Below are 10837 nucleotides of genomic sequence, written 5' to 3'. Positions count from 1 at the left end.
CCCGACTTGCGGGGCCGGGGAGTGTGCCTATGGTCGGTTCTCAATTGCAGTCCCACATGTGTCTGCAAACGCAATATGACTGTGTTCCATTCGGAGAGCGGCGTGCCAGACCGACCGACCGTCTGGGGTGCGACGCGAACGCGACAGGCGTGTTGTATACTCCGTACATGTGTACCGCCGTTTTCTTGAGGCTTTGCTCCATGGCGCAATCCATGGATACAAAATTAGTATACTATACTATTTAAAAGTCGAGGGCGGGGCTTTTCCTGCATGGTAGGTGGGGCAGTTCCGCCTAGTCGGTTTGACAGAGACGCGAGAAGATGAGGGAGTAGGTCGCTGCAAACATATGGCTGTGTGATTTGACAGTGAGTTACTGCTGGACAGGTGGGGCCCTATGATTTGACTTGCCATTATCATTTTAACTGCGTTGCTACGACCGGCATGAGTCTCCCGATTCCCAACCACCTCCATATAGGTGCCTCTCCCAATGCTCCACCATGTAGAGGCTGGCTCTTGCATGAGAGCCCACTCCTCCACTTTTTCCTTGCCTCTTTCCTCCACATGTGCAAAAATGCCATGTAAAGAGGGCTTATAGCCCACTATTGTACTTGCTCCTACAGGTGCTAAACCTGCCACATAGGCATAAAGTCTGATGTGACAAGTTAATTAAGAAGAGAGAGAATAGTTTGGTGACCCAAGGAAGAAACGGTGCTAAGCATGTGTACCTAGGTGAAAAGACAATTTTGAGTCTATAGATAATTAAATGAAGCAAACTTAGCAACAAAAAACTAAGCACCTATGCATTGGGGACTTGATTGCTAAGCCATTTAATGCTCTTAGCACCTCATCTAAACACCATTTCATTGGAAGAGGTCACTCCTTGGCAAATACAATAAATACTATGAAGAAAGAGATAGAGAGAAGTAAAAAAAATACTCTTATAGCCAACCTTATAGATAACCTTGTTGTAGTATGAGTGACTAAGTGATGACTATGTATGACATGCCAACATCAGATAGCCTAACGCACCATGTTAAATCTCCAAGGGCGTGACTGCGCGAGCGAGGCGACGGTCGTGGTAGGCGCGACCACGATAGGGGCTGCTGGCAGCCCTTGGATCTGAGATCGAACGGTCGCATGCTAAGTTGATGAAAATTTGCAGAATAACCCTCCAGGATAGGATATTCACCCATAGGTCTAGAATCACACCATGCATTCGATCTCAGATCCAAGGGCTCTCAGAATCCCATATCATGGGAGCATGGAAAGCTTCTTATCACCTGTAATTTTCCCGACGCTTGACATGACATCAAAAGCCATTTAATTGGGCATCGAGTAGACATGACATCTAATTGGGCCCCTATAGTACTATGCATGAATCCATTTATCCACCAGGCAAGCCACTACCCTGCCGTTCGCATGCCCCACTCAACATTTTTACAATCAAAAAACCGCTAGTAGTTCGCTCCTACTCGTCCCCGGACGTCCTTTAACATTACAGCAGTTCAATCCTAGTTGTCCCGTCCTTTCACATTATGGCAGTTTCACTAATCCTAACCCTCCTCCCAAATCCATGGTGTCCCAAATCTCCATGATCGACGGTGAGTACAAGGTTAGAACCATCACCAGCAATGAGTTCGATGCCATCTACACCCGTTCTTCCGCGACGGTGAAAGGATGCCTTGCTCACTTCAGTCGCATGTTCGAAAACTCAAATGATGAGTGGGTCGCTGGGCTAGATGTTGAGTACACCACAGTCCTAGGAGAAGAGAAGAATCTAAAGGAGGAAGAGAAGAAGAAGCCCGCTGTGATCCAGGTTTGCGTGCATGACTTATGCATGGTCTACCACATATACCATGCCGATGTTGAGTGCCAGGATTTTAAGAACTTCCTCAAGGACGCCCTAGTCAAATTCGTTACTGTAGACTTTATGAACGACAGAAAAGTCCTGGGTCGGATAGGCCTCGTTGTAGGCAACCTCTTTGACCTCCATAAGAATGGGCTGCTGCCCTCCCGTGATCAGCCTTCAATGTTGACCCTGGCAAGAGCCATGGTTCATCCTTCGTACGGTAAATTGAAGAAACCTCCGCACATGTTTCATCGTCATGCATGGCAGTGGAATGTACTAGATATAAACCACATCCAGTACGCTGCAATGGATGGCTACCTTTGTTTCAATATCTACAAGGGTTGGATGAAGAGCAAGAGCCAAGTGTGCGGTTCAAGCAAAGAAGTATCGGCCAATAGGAAGAGGGACAAGGACGAAGTTGAGGACGTGGACAAGGACTCCGAGTAAGGTGGCAGTGTCGTTGCTCATGGTGGTTCTAATGCAGTGTCTACCGGATTAGTTGCTTAGTTTAATTTCAGGTGTGCTTAGTTTAATTTGAGGGGTGCGTTGTGCTGAGCCCCCAGCAAAACTATGTTATGTTTCTTCTCGTTATATTTCTTACATTTTATCTTTTAGTTGGTATAGTACTACCACTCGTTTCTTCACATTATATACAGACAATATATATATATATGGCCAACATCATATAGTCAGCAGTTTAGTTGTCAAAGAATTTCACGGTGCTTAGTTTTTGTCAAAGAATTCCAGGGTGCTTAGTTTTATTTGAGGGGTGTGTTGTGCTGGACAACATTATTGTGACTCAAATCTCTTTTGCCATGTTATAATGACATAAATACCGATGGACCAACATGCCAGCTCTCCCTCTATCTCACTATAGTAAAATAAAGTGTGGGGCCTACTTGATCCCAACAGCGTTCCTATTTTCCTGTAAAATTATTCGGTTGGTTACTCCTGACAAGCAGGGACACACTTATCATTGTGAGAATTGGCTTATTTTTGTCATGTAACATGGTCAACGGGTTTGACGTGAAAATAACAATGTCTAATGGCATTTTTGAGCAAACATCTAACTTAACGATGGCACTTTTGAGATATCTAATTGCATTTTTGAGCAGGCATCTCATGGATCGATGGCATTGAGTAGTTGTAACTTCTAATGGCAAAACTGAGTAGTGATACACAACTAATGGCATAAATAATAAGAACCCAAGAATTAAATAGGCATGCTAATTTCTTTATTTCTTTAATAGTAGTATATGCCTAATTTGGCAACGAGCGCTCTCTATATGTACCACCTTTTTTCTTTAATTTCATCTTGTTAGTTTTGCTCCATGGCGCAATCCATCGATACTACTACTGTACAAAAGTATACATTTTTTAAAAGGCCAGAGGGCGGGGCAGTCTAGCTTGGTCGGTTTCACGAGAGGTAGGGGCCTTTGTGATTTGATAGGTCATTACTACTGGAAGGCGGGGCCTTGTGATTTGACTGCTCGTATAAATGTGTCGACGACCTGAGGAGGAGCAAAGAACCGTGTGGTATACTCAAGTTTTCCACTGGAGTAGTACTACGACGGAGGAGCACGAAACACGGCAGCCCAGTGCCATATGGCGATAAAAAATGATCTAATTTGCTAGTCATCTCATTGTTAGCATTGTTCTATTCATGCTTCGTAGAGAATGTGACACGTGCGGCGAAACACCCGAAGCAAAAGAAGAAACACAGGAGCAAAAGAAGAAGGAAGATTATCACCCCAAATGATCTAATTCACCGCAGAGTCGTAACTGCTTCTTCATCGCCTCCACGACCTCCATCTCCTTGTGCGTCTCCTCTGCCATATTCTTCATTCTGTCCATGACGCGAGATTTCTTAACACGAGCCTTCATCATCTGTTCCACGGCCGCATTACGTACCTCGACAGCAGCCGGGTGCTCGATGCAGAGCTTCGCCAACTCCTCCTTCTGTTCCATGAGGAGGGCCTGTAGCATCTTCATCGAGGAACTACTATTCTCATGCAACTTCTTCGAGCCGGCGTTCTTCTCCTTCAGCAGGTCAAGCTCGTGGCAGAGCTTTGCCTTGTCCTCCCAAAGTTGCAGGATTTCGCTGGTTGCCTTCTTCTCCGAGGCAATGCTCTTCTTCAGCAGCATCACCAAGCCGGCGGTCAACTCCCCCTGCTTATTGAGCTCAGCGGGCATGTCATCGGGGCTCTCCTTCAGCAGCTCCACCAAGCCGTGGATGAACTCCTTCTGCTTATTGAGGTGCTTATTGAGCTGATCGGGCATGCCATTAAGGGATAACGACTCTAGTGCCGCCAGCTCGGCATGTTCGCCTCCGCGGCTAGGACGCTCCTGGGAGCCATCTCTTGCCCATGAGAGATCTTTCAAGGTCTCTGTGTGGCGGCGAGCCCTCTTTTCTTTCCACAACCTTGGTTGCCGCTCCCTTGTTACGAGTAGTTCTCGACCTAGAGCTCTGCACACCGGCCATGGCAAGGACGGACGAAGAAGAAGGACTTATGAGGAGGAAAGGTAGAGTAATTTTTGGTTAGGTAGTTCCCCTTTTTATAACCTAAGTACTAGCACTAGTACTAATACCTGCATAGTGGGAACACGTTCAAGTTTGGTACGTACTAGTAGGTGTGAGCAGGCTTGCACTTAATTGTAGCACTAGTACTTTCGTATGTGATGGGAACAAGGTAAAGATTAATTGATGGTTTTGGTTTCAAGGCTCGAAACAGCTCCCGATGAGTTTAGTGGAACATAAATTTCAAGTAGACTACACTGCTCAAATGCGTAAATATGTTACTGACAAAAATTGGCACAAAATATGAAGGAGACCAATGGAAGTACTACTAGCAACCCATGATTTAACTACTCGCATGCGCGCGGTGGAGTAGTAATGTCTTTCTTCCGCCCTCACGTCCACTCAATTTGCATGTGTTGTATTAATTGACCATCCATGAAGTGAAGGACTTTACACGCGTCAAATTATCACATGGGGTGGATCTTGGTACAAAATTGCGCCCGACTGTGTACCTGCGTGTGCGTGCGAGGGAATGAGTGCGTGCACATCTTCGCTTCGTGCATGTACTGTCAGTGTGGCTTAGAGAGGACGAGTACATTCTTCTGGAACCAGCAGCACGTCACTCTGATCAATCCACATAAGGAGGTCATGACAACACCTCCACATGTGCCACGTGGCTTCATGAACTGTAAGAGATACACTATGTAGCGTGCCATTGGAATTCTAATTTACATGTTTTGCACATACTCTAAGTACTAGTAAGGTACACGTCCATTGCACAGATCAGATTTGGCAACCAAATTATGAATAAATACCACACTACAACATGTAAGCTCTGAGTCATATATGCCTGATGTAGACCTTCGTTTAATTCTTATAGTTCATCTCATTAAAAATCAATTGGTTTTTATAAAAAAATCTAGGGCCTCTTTGATTTGTACGATTTCCAAAACGTGGGAATAGGAAAAACATGGGATTAGAGTGGAATGTCGTCTTGAATCCTACAGGATTGTACGAGTGTTTGATTGTGCATAGAAAAAACGTAGAATTCTTTCAAAGAGGTTTGAGTGGATGAGATGTTTCCTATGAAATCTAGTGCAAATGAATCATATGGAAAAATTCCTATGGTTTACAATCCTACGAATCAAACAACCAAGATAGGAAAAATTCCTAAGGATTAGAATCCTCCAAAATTCCTTTGAGAATCCTTTGAATCAAAGAAGCCCTTAATCTATTTATGATTTATGGAATTGTGCATTGTAAAGCATAAAGTAAAAACAAATAATGGAAATTCAACTAGAAAAAAAGTTTGGGCAGTTATGATACGGAAGATTCTAGAACAAAGGAGAACCACTGTTGTTTTGAGGTTTGTGCATTATGCTTAAGTTCAACCATGGAGTCTGCTAGATTGTACATGTGGCAAAATCTGGTGGGGGTTAGAAGATGGTGTGAGGGGGCAAGTGGAGGGAGACTATGAAGGAGTGCACAAGTGCGAGATCGATATTTAGAGAGAGGGGGCGAGAATGTGTGCTGTTGCGCGCAGTGCGGAGCCATGAAAAATAAATGAGCTAGGAGGCCAAGCATTGCTAATCCTTTACAAGGTGGGCCAATTCATCAACTTAAACCATGTTACCAACAATTGTCTAATGATCACATTCATATTAGCCTCGATATATAGTGATGTTAGGGGGGGCAGGGCCCTTGCTGCCCCCTGTCTTCACTATTGGGCGCTTGTCTGAGAGATGAAGCGGAAGGCATGGATGATGAGAGGGGGACGTTGGATATATATATATATATATATATATATATATATATAACTAATGTGGGTGTATTAGCTATATATGTAATCCTATATAGAGAGGTATAGATTGATCGATGTGGACGTGGGAAAGAGGGTGAGACCTCACTAGATATATAGATTGATCGGTTTGTGTGGAAAACTATGAAAGACCTAGATACACACACACACACACACACACACATAGAGGAACATCGATCGTTGCGCATGCACGTGAGAGATAAAGAATGCCCGATATGATGGAGAGGGGGAGGTGTGTGTGTGTGTGTGCGCCTGCATGGGAGACCGACATGAAGAAAAAGATTGCATGTGTGCGATGGATAATGTCGACTGGTAGTGTGTGCATGCATGCACGAGAGAAAGTTAGTGGTACAATTATAAATAGAAGACGACTGTGTGGGTGTAAAAGACTAGGTGAGGTCATAATCAATGTAAAGTTGAATTCAAATATTTGAATAAGAGATCATGATGTTTGAAACCCATGCATGCATGAATATTACGGAGATCTGTACGGTGTGGTTTGGAAACAAGCATGTTGTAATGTATACACATTGGACAAGGTCAGACTGATTTGAATTTGAGATACCGATGGCAGGCATTGTTTGGCCACATGGCATCCGTGCATGGACACACTATTCTAATTGGAGATGATGGGTGGCTTTCGCATCACATATCTATATCTATACCCCTATATAAATTATATTTTATATATTCTATATAGTGTGCAGATAACTTTAACTTTGAAAGATGGTCATTGGATGAGGCCAATCCGATGGTGCAGATGGCAAATCTGAGCACTACTGGTTGTTGGATATCATCTAGATTCCACCAGATTTTGCCACATGTACAATCTAGAAACTCCATGGTTGAACTTAAGCATAATGCACAAACCTCAAAACACAAACACTTCCTCTTTGTTCTAGAATCTTCCATATCATAATTTCCCAAATGTTTTCCTACATGATTTGCCATTATTTGTTTTTACTTTATGCCTTACAATGCACAATTCCATGAATCTTAAAATAGATTAGCTTTCTTATAAAAACTAGATGATTTTTAATGAAATGAACTATAAGAATTAAACGAGCATCTACCTCATGCATATATGACTCAAAGCTTACATGCTATAATGTGGTATTTATTCATAATTTGGTTGCCAAATCTCATGCGTGCAATGCACGTGTACCTTACTAGTCTAAATGGTGTTTGTGTATGTTGTGTGTGTTAAACACATTGTACATAGTATATTATACATGGTTTAGATTCCGAACATATAGCTAGAGCATACATGTACTATGATTTGAATTCAACACAAAATGGACACATATATTTGAATTTGAGATCGTATGTACATGTAGTTCATATTTATATAGGAATTTACTTCTCCTATATTCATGTCATGTGTTGTGAAGATAATATTTAGATGGTTGTATAACTAACCCGAGTACAATCCCATTCAAACATGGAAAATGTACTCAAATTTAGTCCATATACTAGACAACACACATTTTTTTATTGTTGAGGGAAGTGCAAATTGTTTTGGTACTGTACATGTTATGTTTGTTGTCCCGATTTTTTTATTTTTTTGTTGTACTAGTTGACCCGTTGCGCCAAATGGCGCAGAGACCTGTTGAAGACATGTTGTCGATGAAAATAGTTTCATGCTGCAAGAACCTTCAACTAAAGCCATGTTTGCGATGAAAATAGTTTTCTTTACTAAGGACAGGCCATGTATGTACAGTCGGTTTAGTTGTGGTCTGCTAAATCCATATGCGCCTTGAAAAAAAACATGGTTTAATTTGCAGAGCCTCGCGTGTTTCAAGTATGAATAAGAACTACGAACTCTTTTTGTGTGATTCAAACACATTTCCAGAGTTTTTATTTCTTAGTACATGTTGTCTAAAGTAACATTTGCCCAGAGAGAGAAAAGCATACCCCTCTCTCATTATGATTATTATTAAAAGGTATTAAATTCAAAATAGACAATTTCATTTACGTGAAGCACTTGAAGAAAGAGGACTTAGACTGTGAAGGACAAAAATATTCCATCGTCTCTGAATGATGAACTAAACTAAATAAGAAATATATGCAGTAAATTCATTCAAAGTGGAAAAGGGATCTTACATCAAACAAGGCATTACAACAAACATGGTGTTATCTTAGTAAAAGAAATTACATCATTAGAAGAGAAAAGGGAAGAAAACCAAACATGAGATTGAGATTAATACATCTAGGAGGAGGTCGTAGACATCACTGTGATCATTTTGCGGCCTAGGGAGCAAAGGATCCATGCTTTTTATATGCCTTGTCCGGCTGCTGGAGTAGATGACATAGAAACATCGTCTCTACCATCTCGATGGCTTAGACTCAGGGAGCCGGATGTTCATCTCGGCCCTCCCCAGCTTCCATCAATGGATTTTTATAGTCAGGGTTAAAGACTGAGAGGCCCTATGCATGTTCAAATATGCGAGTAGCATATCCAATACAAATTAAGAAAAAGAGAAGAGAAGACCACAAACATCACAAAAACACAATTTTCGCAAATTATCTCCATCATAAAATTGAGGGAGTAACTCATTATTCAAGAGAACTGGCCATTGACAATTCAGTTAAAATTATCAAAGAGAACTGTAAATTGCTAACTTAATTACATCATTCTTCACATAAGCTTCTCACTGAGGAAATTTCTTGACTCGAAGGTCACATTTCAAGCCATCGCACTTATAAAACCAAGCCCTATTGTCATTTAAATTGCAAATTAATCATCAATAATGCACAATAATTTATGACCCACAAATGATTTGGAGCCTAAGGAGGAGAAAATATCAATGCAAATAAATACACACGTAGTAAGATGCATTGCAATAGTCGTATTACTTGAATTTGTAAGCCGGCCAGCAAAATCAGATCAATCATGCATAGTACACAAAAGATACAAAGCTTTAACCATAATTGGTGCTTAACCTTCTTGCTCCTGCTAATGATTTTGGCCATGAAGGCATCACAGTAAGGGGGGGAAGAACGGGACGGTGCCTGCCGGAAGTTGCCGATGGGTGTTGACGGCCTGGCCAAGCCATCTCCCTCCATGATAGGTGGCAATCGGCGGAGAGGTGTAAATATGACGATATGTGAAAATAAGCTCGAGGAAATTAATATGGACCAGCAAACTGACAAAAGCAGAATATAACATAATTATATTGCAGAGTGTACTAACATAACTATATTCCAGATTAAACTAATGGCACAACAATTTACAGGGTTAGAATGCAGTGCGCATATATATCTCAGTGGCCCAAAAACTATTTACCCAACTTCACTAACAATGTAGAAATTGGCTTCAGTGTACTAACATAGTTATTTTGGATATAAGCAATCAACCATGAATTTAACATCAGAGATATCTGACCATTTTAAGTAACGAAAAAAGAGCCCAATAGCAAGATAGCACAACATGGAGCTGCATTGACCAGCCCCTTTTAAAGAAAGGCTTTAGGATCAGAAGTTGTGTAGTTGATCAACTTGGAAATATAAAGGCATTTCCTTCAAATCAGTACAGCACCTCCGACAAATGTGATGTGATAAGAAAGCAATGAACATATAAACACTTTGCAAACATAAGCTTTTAAATTCGTAGTCAACTTACTGTCAAAAGGACACTAATAGTACCACACACAAATGGTTAATCGGGTAAAACACAAGATGTCCACCTTGTTCTGTAGAAAAGGCAATCCTGGGAACACTTTGATCGGTTTAGAAAAACGAGCTAGGAGCACAATTCAATAATCTCTACTCTAATATGTAACTCCGGCTCTAGCTTATCAGTTTAAAAAAGCAAGTCCGCATGACTCAATTATATCTACTCTCATATGTAATTGTCAGGAACAACTAAATTTAGAAAAGTAAATAAATATAATAACATGGCTGAAGATGGTGCTGTCACAGCCCTAGAATATTGTTTGTAGTTAGTTGCATCTTCATCCAGGCATCATATTTAAATTTCTGAAACTTGAACTGAGGAATTTTGGAAGCCTCAACAACTTAAACAAAAGAGGGGCAAAGAACCCTGGAAAATGCATTCAATGTTTCAAAATGGCCTTAAATAATGTTGGTTATATTTTGGCAAGGGTTTTGCACCAAACCAAAAATAATGAACATTTTTGAGGAATATTTTGAGCACTGAATTTAAATCATTACTTTATTTGCATTTGGAACTATATTCATAACTTGTATAGAATATATTTCCAAATACCCTGAAACATTTTATGTGCTTTTGGAAAAGTCCATTAAGCAGCATAAATATTTTCAGAGGAGTTTTTGGCATTGTTTGAATTATTTTCAAAATTCAAAACAGTGGCAAAACAGATTAAATAAAAGAAAACAGAACTGAAATAGAAATAAAAGAGAGAGAGAGAACTTACCTCAGCTTACCCGCAGCCCAACACTGTGCAGCCAGCAGCGGCCCAGCCCACCACTCCCCCCCCCCCTGTCGCCTTCCTCCTCGCGCCAGTAGGCGCAGGCGCGTGGCCGGAGCGCGCGGGCACACGCCCAGGCCACCTCCTGCCTCCCTGCTTGCCTCCGCTACTCCCTAGAGACGCCACGCGGCTCCCTCGACCCTCCCTCACTCTCCCGCGTCTCTCCCTCCGTCCCTATCCCCCTCTGCTCCCTCTCCCTC

The sequence above is a fragment of the Triticum dicoccoides genome, chromosome 6B (assembly GCF_002162155.2).
Source record: "Triticum dicoccoides isolate Atlit2015 ecotype Zavitan chromosome 6B, WEW_v2.0, whole genome shotgun sequence".
NCBI classification, from domain to species: domain Eukaryota; kingdom Viridiplantae; phylum Streptophyta; class Magnoliopsida; order Poales; family Poaceae; genus Triticum; species Triticum dicoccoides.
Note: the sequence above shows the minus strand (reverse complement) of the source record.